Raw genomic sequence first — 18,425 nt, 5'->3', positions numbered from 1 at the left:
TTTCCAGCCTCTTGGGCAGATTTTCTTTTCAAAAATGGGAAAGAGGAAGAGAGATTTGAGTGTTTATTCTCTCTCTCTCTCTCTCTCTCTCTCTCTCCTTCAAAATCTGCTATCTCTCTCTCTCTCCCCCCCCCCCCCCCCCCCCCCTCTCTCTCTCTCTCTCTCTCTATATATATATATATATATATATATATATATATATATATTATATATATATAATATATATTTATATTTATATCTATATATATATATATATATATATCTATGTATATATATATATATATATATAAAAATGTTATTATATATATATGCCTTTTATTTTTGGGTCGACACGAGTTTTTTTTTTTTTCTTTTTTTTTTTTTGTTTTTTTTTTTTTTTTTTTTTTTTTAGACGTTCAGCGAATAAAGAGAAGAAGGCCCGTTCTCAGGCCCCGGATGTAATTTGCAGTGAGCTAAATAACTGGCAACTGCGTAATGGCTGCTTCTTTGATAAACATGCAAACACGCTGCGGGAATGAACCTCCTCCTACTCCTCCTCCCCCTCCCCCTCCTCCTCCCGAGGAAGATTTAAGGCTGCCGTAACTCCGGACCGCTTTCTGCTGCCGCTGGAATGCCTTTGCGAACGAAGTTTATGGCACCATAACAGCTGAAGGTCGTTATCGCCCGTGGCGCTGTTCATTTGCACCGGAAACGGGAGGCGGCCTTTCGTTGGTTTTATGCGCTTTTCGTATTCAGTGTCGGGAGGGAATCACTTCTGCAGTTTGCGATGTGGCTGGTATATGAATCTAAGATGAAACTTCGGGTAATGTGCTTTGCGTAAGGTAAACGACCAAATGGCCACCATTTCACTCGAAATGACCACTTTTTTCACTCGATATTTAATTGGTGAAACAACGATACAATTACATCTTTAAGAATACCATTCAAAAGATTGAAACTTTTTTCACTTGATATGTAATTGGTGAAACAACAATACAATTACATATTTAAGCATATCATTCAACAAAAGATTGAAACTTTTTTCACTCGATATTTAATTGGTGAAACTACAATACAATTACACCTTTAAACATATTCAAAAGATTGAAAATTTTATTCACTCGATATTTAATTGGTGAAACAACTATAATTACATATTTAAGCATATCATTCAAAAGATTGAAACTTAATCTTTTGAATGACATGCTTAAAGATGTAATTGTATTGTTGTTTCACCAATTAAAAATCGAGTGAAAAACAAAAGTGGTCATTTCGACGAAAACGTGTAGAGAGAGAGAGAGAGAGAGAGAGAGAGAGAGAGAGAGAGAGAGAGAGAGAGAGATGTTTATGGGAGGGGGCGAATTCCCCTAATTTGTAATAAAATTTCTGCCAAACTTCTTCGGCAGACTGCGTTGTTTTGGTCCCGGGGGTCGTCACGACCATCCGCTCACGATAAGAGACTAAGAGTTCAAGGCCGCCAAGGTAAAATGATTGTCCTGCGCTGTAGCAGCAGCATTCCTCGCGTTCGTATGTGGTATTTTCATGTCACATTTATTCATTTATTTATTTACTCTAGCGCAGAATTGAAATCGGCGACGCGTGCGTACCTACATCCAATTACGCGATGAAATGTTTTTTTTATCCACGGGGTATGCTAAATGCAACTTTGTTTATTTCTTTATATTTTAGTTACTGTATTCAGTCATGTGACCCGCACGACCCTTCCCCCCCCCCCCCTACACCCCCTCACCCATGAGTATCTGGTTAGGGTGGGGTCCTGTCTTATTTACGTTCCTATGATGGCCTTGGCAATGTACATGAAATCATTTTTGTCCTTTGTGATAAAGGCGTCGTAAATAGTTCTCAAAGCATTCTTGCATTCCTGTGTAATTCCCGCTCGGCATCATGCCGGGGTCTTCATGAATATATCTCTTTTATCCATTTATAGTTTATATGTTGTCGTGTTCTTCATCATAAACAATTTCTTAATAAACACTGCCATGATTAAAGCCTGCATTTCCTTACGCCAGTGGAATGCTATTTGTATGAGGTAGACTGTGAATATTTTTTTATTGTATTTTTTCTTGTTCCTTGTGTGACAGATGGAATTTTTTAATTACGTGCGTGATGTGAAGAAAATCGCGCTCTGCGTAGACACTGTCATGTGACTATAGTATTAGCGCTGGGCCTGCAAAATATTTCATTTAATTTAATTGTTTGGTTGGGCTCATTTTGGTCATTTTCACATCATGTTTGCCATCATCAGATTTGTATAAGTGTATATATATATATATATATATATATATATATATATATATATATATATATATATATATATATATATATATATATATATATATATATATATATATATATATATATATATATATATATATATATATAATGTATATATATTTAGTTTTATGATAACAAAAGGTCATAATAAAAACTTGGTAGTGAGTCTAGATAAATGTATCGAAAGGGGGTCTTATATTTTACTCATAATACATTTCATGTGTAGTTTATGTACTGACAGACAATTTTAAAAAGTACGATTTGTATGTACACTTACCAAGCAATGGTTTTAAAGTCGCGGATTTTCACGTCATTCATTCCTGGATCCTACTGGACAATTTGAATAACCTCCATAAGTTCATCACTGATAATAATAACCTCTTCTAGAAGATAGAAGGAATTCTTGGCAGCTTGAATGCTGTAAGTAATTTGTACTGAAATGCGAATTACGGAGGAAGGTGGGATCTTTTAATATCGACCTAGTGATTCTAGAAGCAATGGCCATGGATTTAAGCACGATAGACGTCATCAATATTGTTTCTGAAGTAATTCGAGTCATTTGTATCGATTTGGGAACGACGTAAGCGATTACTATCGATTAGCCAGCGATGTAAGCAATCAGTATCGGCTTCGTAGTTACTGCGGGAAAATGGCAAAGTTAATTACGATGCATTGCATGGCGTTATTGACATGCCTTGCGCAGTTGCAGGACGGCAGTTGGCAGACCTGGAAAGTGGGGAGATTTTTGCTGCTCCTGAGATAGAATGTGATTGATTAATTCTCTCTCTCTCTCTCTCTCTCTCTCTCTCTCTCTCTTCTCTCTCTCTCTCTCTCTCTCTCTCATAAGGAAGGCAATACTAGAAACTAGGTATTTCTACTTGGCAAACAAAAATGCATACTCCATCCTTCGGTAGTCCAATATAGAAGGACATTGTTCACAGCAACCTTTAGAGTGCTAAAATCTTAAAAGGGTACTCAAGGTGAATGTCTCTCAAGAGTAAACGAAGGCAGTGATAGTATACGATTCTGGAAAGTTTTTTTTCTACCTAAAAGAGAGAGAGAGAGAGAGAGAGAGAGAGAGAGAGAGAGAGAGAGAGAATTTGAAGACGAAATGCATTAATGTGGGCGAGTTTCCAAAAACTCCTACATTAAAAAGCTCTCATCTTAATGACCTATTACATTACAATCCAGTCATCATCCCTTCCTAATACGTTCCTACATTAAAAAACTCTCATCTTGATGTTAAAAAACTCTCATCTTAAATGACCTATTACATTACAATCCAGTCAGTCATCCTTCCTAATACCTTCTTCCAATAACTTCGATAAGTAAATAAAGTACGTAACTTTAATAGAAATACTACATAGCTTCAATAAGTAAATTGCGATTCAGAAGAAACAGCGCAATTACCAAACCCATAAACTTTTCAACCGGATGACTGTGCGCAGTGTCTCAAGGAACTTGAGAGAGCGAGAAAAAAAAAGAAAAAAAGTGAATTGGAAGCAATTTTCTCTTCTTATTTTCTTATATTCCTTCGCGCAGCGCAAGGTTGCAAATGCGGGCAAGAAATCCGCGGTTTAGAAACAGTCTGAAGGAGGCTCACAGGTTCCCGTGTGGGTCCTATATACTTTTCTCAAACAGCGAGGACTTGCAAGTTTCGCCGAGCACGTATTTGTGTTAGCGGAAGAGGCTGAGATTCTTTGGGCCTTTTTTTTTTTTTTTTTTTTGGGGGGTGAGGGGTGTTGGGTTGGAGCCTGGAGGTTAGGGGGATGGCTTAGGTTGTTTGTTTGGGGTTTTGGCCTTTTTTTTTTTTTTTTTTTTTTTTTTTTTTTTTTTTTTTTTTTTTTTTTTTTTTTTTTTTTTTTTTTTCTACGCAGTCAGTGGGTTGGGAGGATGCGGGATGCTGTGGTAGGGTGTTTGAAAGACCGTCTGTCTGTGTGTGTGTATTAGTCAAAAGGGACTCTGGTGTGGCACGTGTCCTAGATAGGGTTAGCCCGGATTACAAGTGCTGGTCTTAAAGACTTCTCCCGCAGATTTTTTTTTTTTTTTTTAATTCAAGGGGGTGACGTTCATTTGGCTGGAAGGGCGTGTTTTAACGCCACCAGTTTCCTCTCTCTCTCTCTCTCTCTCTCTCTCTCCCTCTCTCTCTCTCTCTCTCTCTGGCGACTTTTCTCTATGCGTGCCGGGCATTTTAATGGAGCAAATTGGCTAAATTCTCTTGTTGGGACAGATGTTGTTAAACGAATAATTCCGGAGTAACGGAAAAAGAAGTTTTAATAGTCCTGTCACTTTTTCCATCCCTTTTCTCGCTTTGAAATTCTCTCTTGCTCAGAGACGGGCTTCGTGGTGTCCCACAATTTCATGTCTCGTTTCGTTTAATGACCAAAAACCTTTTGCAACTTGACCCTGCGAGTGGAAGGCCCACCTCCAGCAGATGTCCTCGTTTGCCCTTGAAGCAAAAACACGACGGCAAAAACGCAAGCACAAATTTACGAGGATTAAGAGCCATAAACTACGGAGAGGAAGAAAGAAAAATGAAATGGATAAAAATGTGACGAAGGAAAATTGAGCTGCGCGGCCTTGAAACGCAACAGAAAAAGAGGGGGAGGGAGAGAATGAAAAAATGAATGCTAACATCTTTTCTTGAGGCGGCGTTGCCTAGCAGCAGGCCATGATGAATGCATTGGAGTCGTGTATTTATACGCGTTGTTTTCGTGGCTCCCCATTGACATTAATTTAATAGAAGTGAGACGCAGCATCAGGCCGGGGATTTAAAGGGGTCATTTTTCTTTCTTTACAACCCATTGTTGACTTGACTTCCCCCCACCTCGCCCCCTCCCCTGGATCCATTAGGGGAGTGGATGGGTGGTGGGTTGGAGGGCGAGGGCTTGAGCATATTCAGGAGGTGGGTATGTGAAGGGGTGGGTGAGAATTTGCAGCTGTCTCTCAGACTCTTTTTTGACTTTCTCTGTTCCCCCTTTTCTTGACGGCTCTAATTTTACGTCATTTGCGGATTAATTCATTCATACGAGGAGAGATGTTCGCTCGAGTCCCGTGCCTTTGAAATCTCATGGCAGCGTGGGATAGAGTGATTCTCTCTCTCTCTCTCTCTCTCTCTCTCTCTCCTTCCTGATAAAGCCATATAAAAGCACTCGCTTCCACCAAGTAAATATAAATACAGTATCATTTTCTGAACAGTTATAATGAAATCTTTACCGTTTCCATAGCCAAAAATATATAGTTAAACCAGCAATCAGTAATTTATATGGTCAACATAAATCTCTGGTATTGTATACCACAGTTCTCTCTCTCTCTCTCTCTCTCACCTTATAAAGCCATAAAAAAGCACTCTCTACCAGCAAGTAAATATAAATACAGTATCATTTTCTGAACAGTTATAATGAAATCCTTACCGTTTCCATAGCCAAAAGTATAAGTTAAGTATAACCAGCAATCGGTAATTTATATGGTCAACATAAATCTCTGGTATTGTATATACCACAGTTGTCCTCTCTCTCTTCCAAAATATCGGTTTAACTGTGCAGATAATACGTCGAGAAAGCCAGCATGGCGTCTGCAGTAGATCAGACCCGTCGTGTTGGCCCCTTGTGTACACGGCAGATAGACTTACGACATTTTTCTTGATCAAATTATCTATCATATTTGTCCCTGTGTACTCCCATCTGTCTCGTGATTCCCCCCCACGATTCCCTGTGTCAATATGTACACTGAGGTTTTTGTTAGCTCTCCTGCTATCGTCGTTTCAACGCCCTGGAGAGGGGGAGGAAATCACTCAAAGAGAGTCGAGGCTGACGGACCGAGATAAGTGCTCACTGATGGAGAATGCGTTGTGTGAGAGAGATTCTCGCGTGGAGGGAAAAAATGCGTAATTAGAGAGATGCCGCTTTGTGTGCGGGCGTCCCTAGGAAAAGTGCCCCCGGGGAGTGAGATCGTCTTTTGTGGAGCTCTCATGGAAAAATAGTTTATTAAAGGGATCGCCTCTTTTTTTTTCACATAGTTGGCAAGTCGAAAAATTCCCAGTGATAGATTTTGGGTTACGTGAGGCGCTCGTTCGGTTATGAAGGATCAGTGGTAGGAAGCGCTTTGTGCGATGCTTTTGTTTTTGCCAGAGCAGCTGTTAATAGCACATTTAGAAACAAAATTTTAAATATATATATATATATATATATATATATATATATATATATATATATATATATATATATATATAATGTGTGTGTATATATATCGAACCAAGGCAGGTTGTTTATCATGGAGGACACATTAATAATAGATATGGAAAGATGTAAAGTGTTGGGAACTCTTCTTCTTCTAAGACCAAAGATTTAATTATGTTTTTGTAAACCGAACAAACACAAGTACTTAATGATGGAAAATGCTTTGCGTGTTTCAGGCAGGCAGAGATAGGCATATTAAGAATATGAAAATGGTGTACAATTCATCAAATTAAGTACAAAAAAAGTTAATCAGCACCGAGATGAAATAGTCTATTAGTAATCCAGAAAAAGCTTCCATTCAGAGCCATTTTGTTATTCAGTCATTTAATCATTCTGATTGCTGATCTACGTAATATTTCGGATTCCATGAGAGAGAGAGAGAGAGAGAGAGAGAGAGAGAGAGAGAGAGAGAGAGAGAGAATAAATTTAAAAAAAGGGTTGGCTGTGAGTAACGCAAGGCAGGAAGAATTATTGGATTGCCTGAGTCATAGAGATCAGACGTTACATGCGTGTGTTTGTCACGTCCTGTCCCCCCCCCCTCCCCCTTTTCTTCACCCTACCCTAGCACCCACCCACCCACACCCCCACATCCATGAGACAAGTACCCTCTGTAGCGTTTTGTCGCTAATTTCATAATTTCTTCCACTGTGTAATTTCAGGAGACCGTGAAAAGTAATATTCTTTTTTGTGGTTGTGCGGTTAACAGGAACAAGTTGCCATTGTACTGTTTTAACAAAGGCAATTCGAAGATGAATTATTTTTATTTTCATTTTATGTGCTCTTTCAGCAAATAAACAAAATCTATTACCTACTTCCTCTTCACGCATAATTCATGGCGGGTTTTTTGAAGAGTGCTCTCGAGGCGTAAGTGTACATCCCTCACTTTAACTTGAATTTCTGTGATGGAAAATCTTTATTTTTATTTTATAATAATTTCGTGTAACAAATAAAATCAGTTACTTCCCCTTCAAGCATAAAACATGTTTTTATTTTTTTGAAGAGTGCTTCCGAGGCGTAGGTGTATACAGCTTTGTCTTCGACATCAACTTTTATTTTGTTTTATTTATTTGCGTGTGTTTTACGCATTTCGCCATTTATTCTCATTACTTTGCCTGTTTATTTTCATCCTCTCTTTAGAGGTGTGTCTGTGTGGTCTCGTTATAGCTGCAGCTTTTAAATGCCATATAGTATTACGTATGTCGCAGCTGTGGCTTTTGTTAGCAAGCACAATTACATTTTCTTACTCATCTTGTGCTCATTCAATTGACATTGACTTTGGGCTTGACGTGTCTTCTGTCGTGGTTGATTAATCAGTTGAATTGCTTGTTTGATTTATATATATATATATATATATATATATATATATATATATATATATATATATATATATATATACACAGCATATATAGTCAACACAAGCAAACGTTTCACATAAACAAATTTCTGACTCACCGGGATCATTACTTATGTGGTTCGGTTGGTAGCGTCGTGGCTTTTCATTTGAGAGACCTACGTTCGATCCAGACGTGAGTCGGAAGTCTATATATATATATGTATATATATATACATATATCTTTGTGTTGACCGAGTGTTCAAAATCTGCAGTATAGTATATTTGATTAATTCAATCTTGGTATGTCCTCTTACATATATATACTTTAGCAGATACTGCGCGTCCTTTGTGTGAGACAACATTAATAACTGATTTAATTCAGTTAAATCTGGTGTACGAAGCGTGATTATGATGAACATGTCGTCCTTATTTATTTACATGATGTTGAGAGAGAGAGAGAGAGAGAGAGAGAGAGAGAGTCCGTCCGTCCCACAAAACGTGACACAACCGCAGCCTACCCTGCTTAAACACAAGACCAACTTGGAAGTGGAAGCGTTCGCTTCGTAAATATGTTTCGTGTCGATGAATCGACACTTGCGACTAAGAAAAGAGCGAACGGACAGAGCCTGGAAATAGCCTCGTAATCTTTTTATTCTCCCCATTTTTTTTTTCTGTTATTTCATGCCCCTTACTTCATCGTCATTATCCGGATAATGATGCGGGAAGCATGTCCTACCCTCGTTATGCGGCATCTCGAGACATCATTTAAAAAAAAAAAAAAAAAAAAGAAATGTTGCCATAAAAAAAAGATAACATAAAGGCGAGATTCCCGTACAGATTACCAGCTTGTATCGTGTCATACGCGAGAAATATTGTCTTGGGGGAGAAGATTACTGATGTCTATTCAGTACCTACATTCCCCCTTTTTCTTTCTTTTAAATTTTTTAAAGATCATGAGCCATATTTCTAATTCATTTCAATTGCTGTTCTTCGTAACCGTCATTTATTTTTCTGGGTATTTTAAAACCTATATTTTTTCACTTTGTTTCACTTGAAATATTATATAGTCTAGGGAGGAGACTATAGATTTCTATTTCAGAAACCACTCTCCGGTTTTCTGTATTTTAAAAGTTTTTAAATATTGAGCCTTATTTATGATTATTTTCAGTTGCAGGTCATCATAAATTGCTTGTATTAAATTCAGAGGTAATATTACAGTCTTTCTTGTCAATCTTACGTTTTTATTTCTTTCATTACTATTTAGTTCAATTCGACTCGTCCTCTCGTTTTTGCCTTTCATTACGGCGTTGTTCGACTTCGAGGAAATTGGCCCTCTAGGGTGTCAGCCCTGGAAACGGGTGGAGTGGAGAATGATGTCGGAGCAGAGGAAGCCTCGATGGACCATTTCCTCGTTGTAGAAAGTAGCAGAGGCAGAGAACCTACCTACCTACCTCCCTCCCTCCTAGTAGCTGCTAGTTACCGGGTCAGGTCAAAAACCCGGCTGTCAGATGCCCAAGCTGAATAAAGTTAGGCACTGCGGTCGCCAAGAATGAGACGTGACAGTCATTAAGACGGATCAGACCCGATGATGATGAAGATGTGGTCGAGACCGGGATGCTGCTGGGCGGATTACTACATGACGACGGTAATGATGACTTTAGAAGATGCAGCTGGTGGTGCTGTCATTGGTGGTTGTGGTGGTACTCGTTTTTGATACGATAATCGAGGAAGTGCTGTGACAGATCCCTAATGAGAAGCTGAAGGCGATGGCTAGGAGTCGTGAGAGATGCGAATCTCGATTGAAGAAATTGGATGTGGACGTTTAGACTCATCAATGCATCATCATTTTTGGTTGGTGCGCTTTGCAGCCTGTCAAGGACACATGCACGTATGCTGTGTTATACAGTTTTATGCTTAATAACTAAACGTGCGTGTGGTGCATGAAGGCTTGCTTGTAATTAACAAAAGTCACCGATAGCCACCAGTGACTTTTATTCATTATGTGCAGACCTTCTACATTCAAATGAAATCGCTAGATATCTTTTGTTCAGTATCTAGTTTTCAGCAGTAGTCTGTTACATGGCAGTGAACCTTCTCTCTCTCTCTCTCTCTCTCTCTCTCTCTCTCCTCTCTCTCTCTCTCTTCTCTCTCTCTCTCTCTCTCTCTCTCTCTGTCGTGTTGGTTAATAAGTTAGAAACTTGACTCGACTCTCTCTCTCTCTCTCTCTCTCTCTCTCTCTCTCTCCGGGCATCGATTTCCTGAGGGCCACCATCGTGACCCTGCCTGCAAGGTCAGTTCTCGAGAATTCCTCTTGGAACCTCGACAGTCGCTGCCAGTTCTCATAAAGAGAAACGCGGGTGAAGGACTGGCGATAAGTGTCGGGAATTGGGTTGATAAAAGCTCATCTGAGAACGAGACGAAAAAAAAAAGAGAAAGGAAGATGACACAGTGTAAAGAGAAGACCTTCAATTGGAGAAAAAGATGAGACGAGATGTTAAAAAATGAGAATGAAGTTTGAAAGGAGATCGGGATGAGGACTGTATAAGGAGAGTGGCTTTTTAATGAACGATAAATATCAGCAGATGGACGATTGAAATATTTAAAGATACGTGAAGATCAAGGCGCTTGGAAAAATGGAAAGGGAAAAATGGGAAAGCAAACGGAGAGAGGTGGTTGGGGATTGGAAAGAAACGAATGTATGAAAAAAACGAAAAGGAGAGACGAACAAGAAGGATTAACTTGTCGAAGGCCAGTGATCGATGCAGGTTGCATGATAATTGGGAGAGCAGTCATGAAAGGGAAGAATGTTATGATATGAATTTTATTACTCGATTTGGAGTCCAGGATCTCAAATTTTACCTTAAAGTCTATACACACAGACACGCACAATTAATTAATGTCGTACATATAGTATAACGTAAAATACGATGACGAGTGATTGGTTTTCCATAAAAAAAAATGAACCAGGCGAATTAGCATAGTTAACCGTATGAGTTTTTTTTTAATCTCGGCTGAATTATTCGAAATCCCTTCCCACATGCGACCTCCCCCTCCCCCCTCCCCCCCTCTACCCCTCCCAGAACCCTGTTACACAACCTCTCCCCCTTCCCCTCCCCTCCCCTCCCCACGGTGCAATTGTGCTCTCCATATCATATAAATCACCACTCTATTGCAGTGCTGCTACCGGATAATTGATGAGGAGATTCGGTAGGGTAGTTTGTTTTCAGGTTTTTGTCAATTTTTTATTTTATTTATTTATTTTTTTTTACATTTATCCTTTTAGATTGAAAAAGAAGCCCACAAAATTACTGTTTATAACGTGTTTACTTATAAGTATTTAAACTTTTTATTTTTATTTTTTTTAATTTAATTTAATTTTTTTTCCTTTAGTATTGGTCGTCATAATTGGTAAGAGAATGGAGCGATCCACTGCTAAAAAAAAAAAAAAAAATCTTTCGCAATTGATATTAGTTTGGTTTTATATGTTTTCATTTGTACCCCCTGGTTAGAGCGTGTGAGTAATTGCTTTGTAGTTTATATTCGAAATAAAACATTGTATGACGCATGAGGCAGTGGGAAATGGTATTGTTTCTTCTTGTTTGTAGTTGTGTTTTTCAGTTTTGTAGTATATTATATATATATATATATATATCTATATATATATATATAATATATATGTGTCCTGATTTCATTTATATATATATATATAAATAACATACATACATACTCATTACACACACATATTTATGCATTTATGTATATAAATATTACTAATAGGCACACTGCCTTCATTCAAATCACATACATCCGCCAATAGAAATAATACCTGAAATTACAATACTGAGCGGCAGATATCATTCATTGTTGTTTCATGAAATGGTATTAATATAACTGATGATTTTAAAGCAGAAAATAACTTGCTCATGCACCGTGAAATATCATTATAACAATATGTTTGTATTTTGACGGGAATTTCCTCATTAAAACTTTATGGCAATGGTTGCTTTATAAATAGCAATGTATATATGGAGAGAGATTCATAGTGGAAAAAATACTATATGTATTATATTATATATGTGTGTGTATATAATATGATTGTACTTTGACGGGAATTTCCTGATTAAAACTTTGGCAGTAGTTACTTTATATATAGAAATCTATATATGAAGAGATTCGTAGTAGAAAAAATACTTTTTATGTGGTTTTATTATATATGTATATATATATATATATATATATATATATATCTCTCTCTCTCTCTCTCTCTCTCGTCTCGTCTCTCTCTCTCATCTCTCTCTCTCTCTCTCTCTGTGGTCCCCCACCAACAATGCCATGAGGAGCAGTAATAATCAATGTCTGATTCATCTGGAATTATTCAGAGAGAGAGAGAGAGAGAGAGAGAGAGAGAGAGAGAGAGAGAGAGAGAGAGAGCATGCCTGTTTGCATGCTGTGGCTGGTTTCATTTTTGAAAGTTTTTATATTCGTCAATTTTATTCTTTCTTTTTCGTACGCTATCTTTTTTTTTTTTACTTCCTTTTTTATTCCCTCGTTTAGCTATACTCAAATTCCCCTTCATTTTCTCTTTATAATGGAATTCATTTATTAATATTTGTATTGTCGTTTAACAGATTGAATATAGTTCTTCGACTTATAGTTAATGTTTTTAACTGATATTTCTTATTCTATATTGTTTATATTAGTTCGCATTTACTTCAAAATGTTTCATTTAGCCCAACAAGTTTCATTTTTTTTATGTTTCTCTAAATTGCTACTTTTTTGCATTGATATTTTTACCAGAATTTTTCCAATTGATTTTTTTTATCTAATAAATCGTGTCTTTCCGCCCAATGAATTTTGCCATCGTCGGTGAGCGAGTGATCGCAAGATGGTTTCCTCTCCTCGATTATTTCATTATTCCTCTCTTTCCGTTAAGAGCAAAAACCGAAATACTGGATTTATCGATCGCCATTTTCTTTGTCTTACTTTCCATCTCCATCTCCCTCCTCCCTTTCGTTTCGTCTGTTCTGTTCCTTTTTACATGCGTCGTTGCGCTGCTCTCTCTCTCTCTCTATCCTGCCGTTTTTCTTTTGTCTTTCACCAGCCATTTTCTTTTCCTTTCATTTCGTTTGTATTCTGTTCGCAATTATTCATGGCTTTTTTTTTTCTTCGTGTTTTCCTTAACTTTCGTCTCCCTGAAATCTTTGTTCAGTCTGAAGGAGGCTGCTTTGGTCCGCCTTTGTCTTTTGGAACACTTTGTGTATTTGTACACACAAACATATATATATATATATATATATATATCTATATATATATATATATATATATATATATATATATATATATATATTATATATATATATATATTATATATTGTGTATGTGTATGTATACATAAAGGTAATACCATCACGTATTCTATATTTTGTGATAAAGATATTCATGTATGTATGTACCATGTATATATGTATAAATGGGCTTATTCAAATTTGTGCCATAAGTGTATAAATGCGTCATGTATAGAAATCACAATGTATCTGGTCAGGAGTTTCCAGGATACATTGAAAAAAAGCTTCATAAATCTTATCATTCCTCTGAGTACTCATTGTTTAACATGTGTCAAATCCAACGAAATTAAAAAAAAAATTGCAGCATTACAACAACTATATAGACTATTTTCACCCATACCGAGAAATACCACAAAAATGCCCTCGTGTAGTTTGTACAAATAATTAAGCCCAAGATGATTTTAAAGGCAAAACAAGTCTTGATAAAGCGGTCCCATTTTCCGAGGAGGCAACGCCCTTGCAAGCGCGATAAGATAGAGACTAAATTGAGTGACCTTTGGAAGGGGGAGGGTTTATCTCCTCCGTGAAAGAGGAAGGGATGACGACGATGATATTAATAATTAATAGTTGGAGGGTGATGGTTAGGGGATATACTTTCATGTGTGCAAGTTATGGTACTAAAACAAATTAGCCTTCTTGGGTGAGGAACATTTTACGCGTTTGTAGTTATTTGAGGCAGTAAAAGGAGAAGTGATATATGTGTGTACACACACGACACACACAACTACACACACACACACACACACACACACACACACACACACATATATATATATATATATATATATATATATATATATATTATATATATATATATATATATATATATATATATTACTTATATATTCGTACGTAAGTATGGAGATTTTGCAGTAGCTCATATTTTTTCTTTTATATTTTTGTATGAATGTATATATATATATATATATATATATATATATATATATATATATATATATATATATATATTTAAATAGGTTGATTGTGTAGTTTCGAAATATGTATAGGAATTCGCTTCTTTTTTGAAGTTGAGACTCCGCTTCTTTCTCTAAATGCAGCTCATGTAATCGTTTGGAAAAAAAAATCAAGACTCATTCGCTTTATCTTGTGGAAACATTAAAACTATATATGTGTACATATATGTGTGTGTATGTATATGTGTATATATATATATATCATAATATATATATATATGTGTGTGTGTGTGTGTGTGTGTGTTTTGTGTGTCTGTAAATATATACATAATTAAACGTTTCATCAACATCTGACATTTTGGCTTAAAACTTTGTTAAAATCGTCAAGATAAACAAAAGCATTAAATTCTCGTTTACCTCAACTTTCTCCTGACACCAAAGGTTTGGGTCGAATTGTCTTAGCGACAAATGAACTTACTGAAGATTAACGCAGTTATCATATTAAAGTAATCCACAATAAAAACCCTGAAAAGTAAGTCAGTAATCAGTGAGATAAGGAAATTAGCTCAGGATTAATTTAATCTGATAAGAGTGTGTGAGTAAGTGCGCATGCGCACTGAAGAAGTAAAATGCAAAGTAAATCTGGCCTCCGCCTTAGTATCACAGACATCCCGTAGGCTGGTAGTGCCGTTAGCCCCTAGCTGCAACCGCTTTCACTCCTTTTACTATACCTCCGTCCATATTCTCTCTCTTCCATCTTACATTCCACCCTCTCCTAACAATTGATTCAGTGCAACTGCGAGGTTTTCCTCCTGTTACGCCTTTCAAACCTTCTTAATATCAATTTCCCTTTCAGTGCTGAATGACCTCGTAGGTCCCGGTTTTTGGCCTTTGGCCTTCATTCTATATTCCATTCCATTCCATTCCTAGTATCACAGACGAGAGGACTTTTACAACTAATGGAATGAAATTTGTTATATAATTTAAGTTACGAGAAATCTATAGAAATTTTTTTAACTGCGTCACATTGTAGGCAATACAGGCTATTTTAAGAAAAGTTAAGTATATCTTAGTTTTACACAGACTACTGAGCTGATTAACAGCTCTCCTAGGGCTGGCCAGAAGGATTAGATATTTTTACGTGGCTAGGAATCAATTGGTTACCTAGCAACGGAACCTACAGCTTATGTGGGATCCGAACCAAATTATCGAGAAATGAATTTCTAATCACCAGAAATAAATTCCTCTGATTCTGCACTGGTAAAGCAAGGAAGGCTATTTTAAGAATTGATTGAAAACAAATATAACTCAATATTTCTTCGACTATTTTATAACATTTTATAATGTCTCATCTTCCAATGAAAAATTGGCAGTTTAGAAAGTATTTGCGATAAGTGGAAAAATGCTGTTGCATCAGAAGTCGTTCATTTAGCAAATTTATTAACGCTGAGTCTGGTCAGCGCTTGGTTGGGTTGTCCTAGAATTGCAAACGCCGATGACACAAACCTCCCAGATCCATTTCGTACGAATAGGCAAAAAATAATTGTATATGTATTAATATTAATATATATATATATATATATATATATATATATATATATAGATATAATATATATATATATATATATTACATCACACACACACACACACACACACACACACACACACATATATATATATATATATATATATATATATATATATATATTTAATATCGAATTTATTACACTCGTATCCCTGATCCCAGAACTGAATGAATTGTACGCACTAACCTGATTACTAATTTCCTTTGAATCTTTAAAAAAAAAAAATGTCAGCAGATGGGCAATGCTTCTTATGCACACCGTCACTATCATTTTCATCATTACCTTATGATCCCCCTTTTATCGTAATCATCTTCTCTTTATCCGCCTCATTCTTCTTTCGTTTCAACGACATGAGGCGACCAGTGATATGTATCAACTCCGATCTTTTCCACAGACACTTTCGTTTTCATCAAATGCACAGTTGACCTCACATGACCCCTGCTCAGATTCTCACGATTTTTGGGCACTGCCACGCCCCCCTTCCCTCACACACACACTCTCTCTTTCTGTTGTCACGTCTCTCTCTCTCTCTCTCTCTCTCTCTCTCTCTCTCTCTCTCTCTCTCTCTCCTTGAGTCGTGTGCCCATAGAGTAATAATTCTTCCTCAAGTACCGGCATTCTCTTTTTCGCCATAATCATGCGCCCGTACTAGCCCCACCTATATCATTTATTTTCCATTAATCTCTCTCTCTCTCTCTCTCTCTCTCTCTCTCTCTCTCTCTCTCTCTCTCTCTCTACAGGTCAGCCACAATATTATCTGTGCATTATAATAGTACTCTCAACCTTTCAAAGCAGAAGTAAAGAAATATTTTATGAAAGCGAGGAAATGAAAAATAAGTCGTCGTGTTTCGTAAATTTCATCTTGATAATAATGGTTTTTTTTTTTTCCCAAGAGGTTTGACCTGGTGTTTCTGACGTTCATCTGACATATATATAGTCTCGGAAATGTGACGCTCTTTTGTTTTTTTTTACTTGTAATGTAATTGCTGTTGTTGAAAGTAAGATCATACGATACACTGACTATTCGCTCTTATCCCCATCGAGGTTGTGTTCATGATTAGAAATGGTACAGCCACCGAGGTGTGCGGTTCAATTCTAATGGATGCAACACTAATCCCGTACCCGTCTCTCTCTACACGATTCATACTGTATTGGTAACTACACTTGATGTCATGAGTAGTTAGCAATACCCCATGTTAACGTAACTCCGTCTCAAAGCTCTTGTAATCCTTAGAATTACAATTTATTGTTAAATGGCTGTTGTTGTTTATTTTTTATACAAGTAGGTGTACTGTCTATGCTATTATGCCATTCTGTTTTGCGGAAGACATTTGCATCCGGTTTTTTTTTAAGGCCAACTTTTCGAACTTAACTTTACCCCCAAAAGATAATTACGAATTTTCAACATCGGCGCAAGATTTCTGAGTAAGTTGTACGCATCTCACATTGGTTACATTTAAATAGACATTTCCCTTAATGTACAGAGTCAGTCATGTGTAATTCTTGTAACACTGTATACCTGAGCGCCAGCATTTGTATTCCGTTGCAATGTTACTGTATCACACACTGCTTAGTGAAGTCTTTGGTAACTGCTTTGTACAAATAGACATCATAATCCACTACGTTCCCCGAGAAGGCATAATCCGTACGGTCCCAAGCATTCGTTTATTTCAAGGTATTGTGTCTCATTTCGTTAAGAGTCTTTTGGCGTGTCTTTTATTCGGTTTTCGTTTATATTTTAATAAAATCGCCGTCCCTGTCTCACTCTCAATTCTGCATATGGACCTTCTGTTCCCTGCAAGATTGCATTGCCAGTTAATCGTCAGGTTGCCTTGCTCAAAAAGTTTGTCAATTATCAAACAGAAATCTCAAGTTAATAACAGATTTTTGTCTTGCATCCGTGCAATCCAGGAAGAAACTTCCCCCCCCCCCCCCCCACCCACCCACACACACACACACACACACACACACACACACACACAACTCAAAATAATAAGGACAACAACAGCGAGAAGACGAGAAATATCAACAAAGACGAGTAAATATATCCTCCTCAGCAATCTTGGAACACTTTTACCAGGGATACTCCGCCAGTCAAAAGCTCTCTCTCTCTCTCTCTCTCTCTCTCTCTCTCTTCTCTCTCTCTCTTCTCTCTCTCCGCTAATTCATTCTGAACCTCTTGGGCACATAGCAGAAACGTGTGGTATTCATAAGATTTTTTAGGACTCTCTCTCTCTCTCTCTCTCTCTCTCTCTCTCTCTCTCACACACACACACACACACACACACACACGCGTGGATGCAGTGCTTCCTCCCTCCGCTGGCTATGAACGCTCCGTTATAATGCTACGGCCGGATTCGTGGCTGTATTTCATAACCAATTTCTCTTTTTAAATACCCATGTGCCTCCCCCCTCCTTCCTCGCATATCCTCCCCCCCCCCCCCTTCCCTTCCCATCCTCCTCCTCCTCACGACCACCATCGCAGCTTTCTTCATTACCTGGGCACCTATACACAAGGCAGTATTCTACGTCCTCCTGCGTTCGTCCATCCCGCAAACCATCACGTACGAGCCTTTCTCTTACACTCCGGTAAAGTATGCACTAGGAGAGAGAGAGAGAGAGAGAGGGAGGGAGAGAGATAGGGGGGCCGGCTTTGGGGAGGAGGAGGAGGAGGCGAAGTTAATAAGCCATAACGGAAGTACAACAGAGGCGGACTTTACAAGAATAGGTGATCAT

The sequence above is a fragment of the Macrobrachium nipponense genome, chromosome 31 (assembly GCF_015104395.2).
Source record: "Macrobrachium nipponense isolate FS-2020 chromosome 31, ASM1510439v2, whole genome shotgun sequence".
Classification (NCBI taxonomy): Eukaryota; Metazoa; Arthropoda; class Malacostraca; order Decapoda; family Palaemonidae; genus Macrobrachium; species Macrobrachium nipponense.
Note: the sequence above shows the minus strand (reverse complement) of the source record.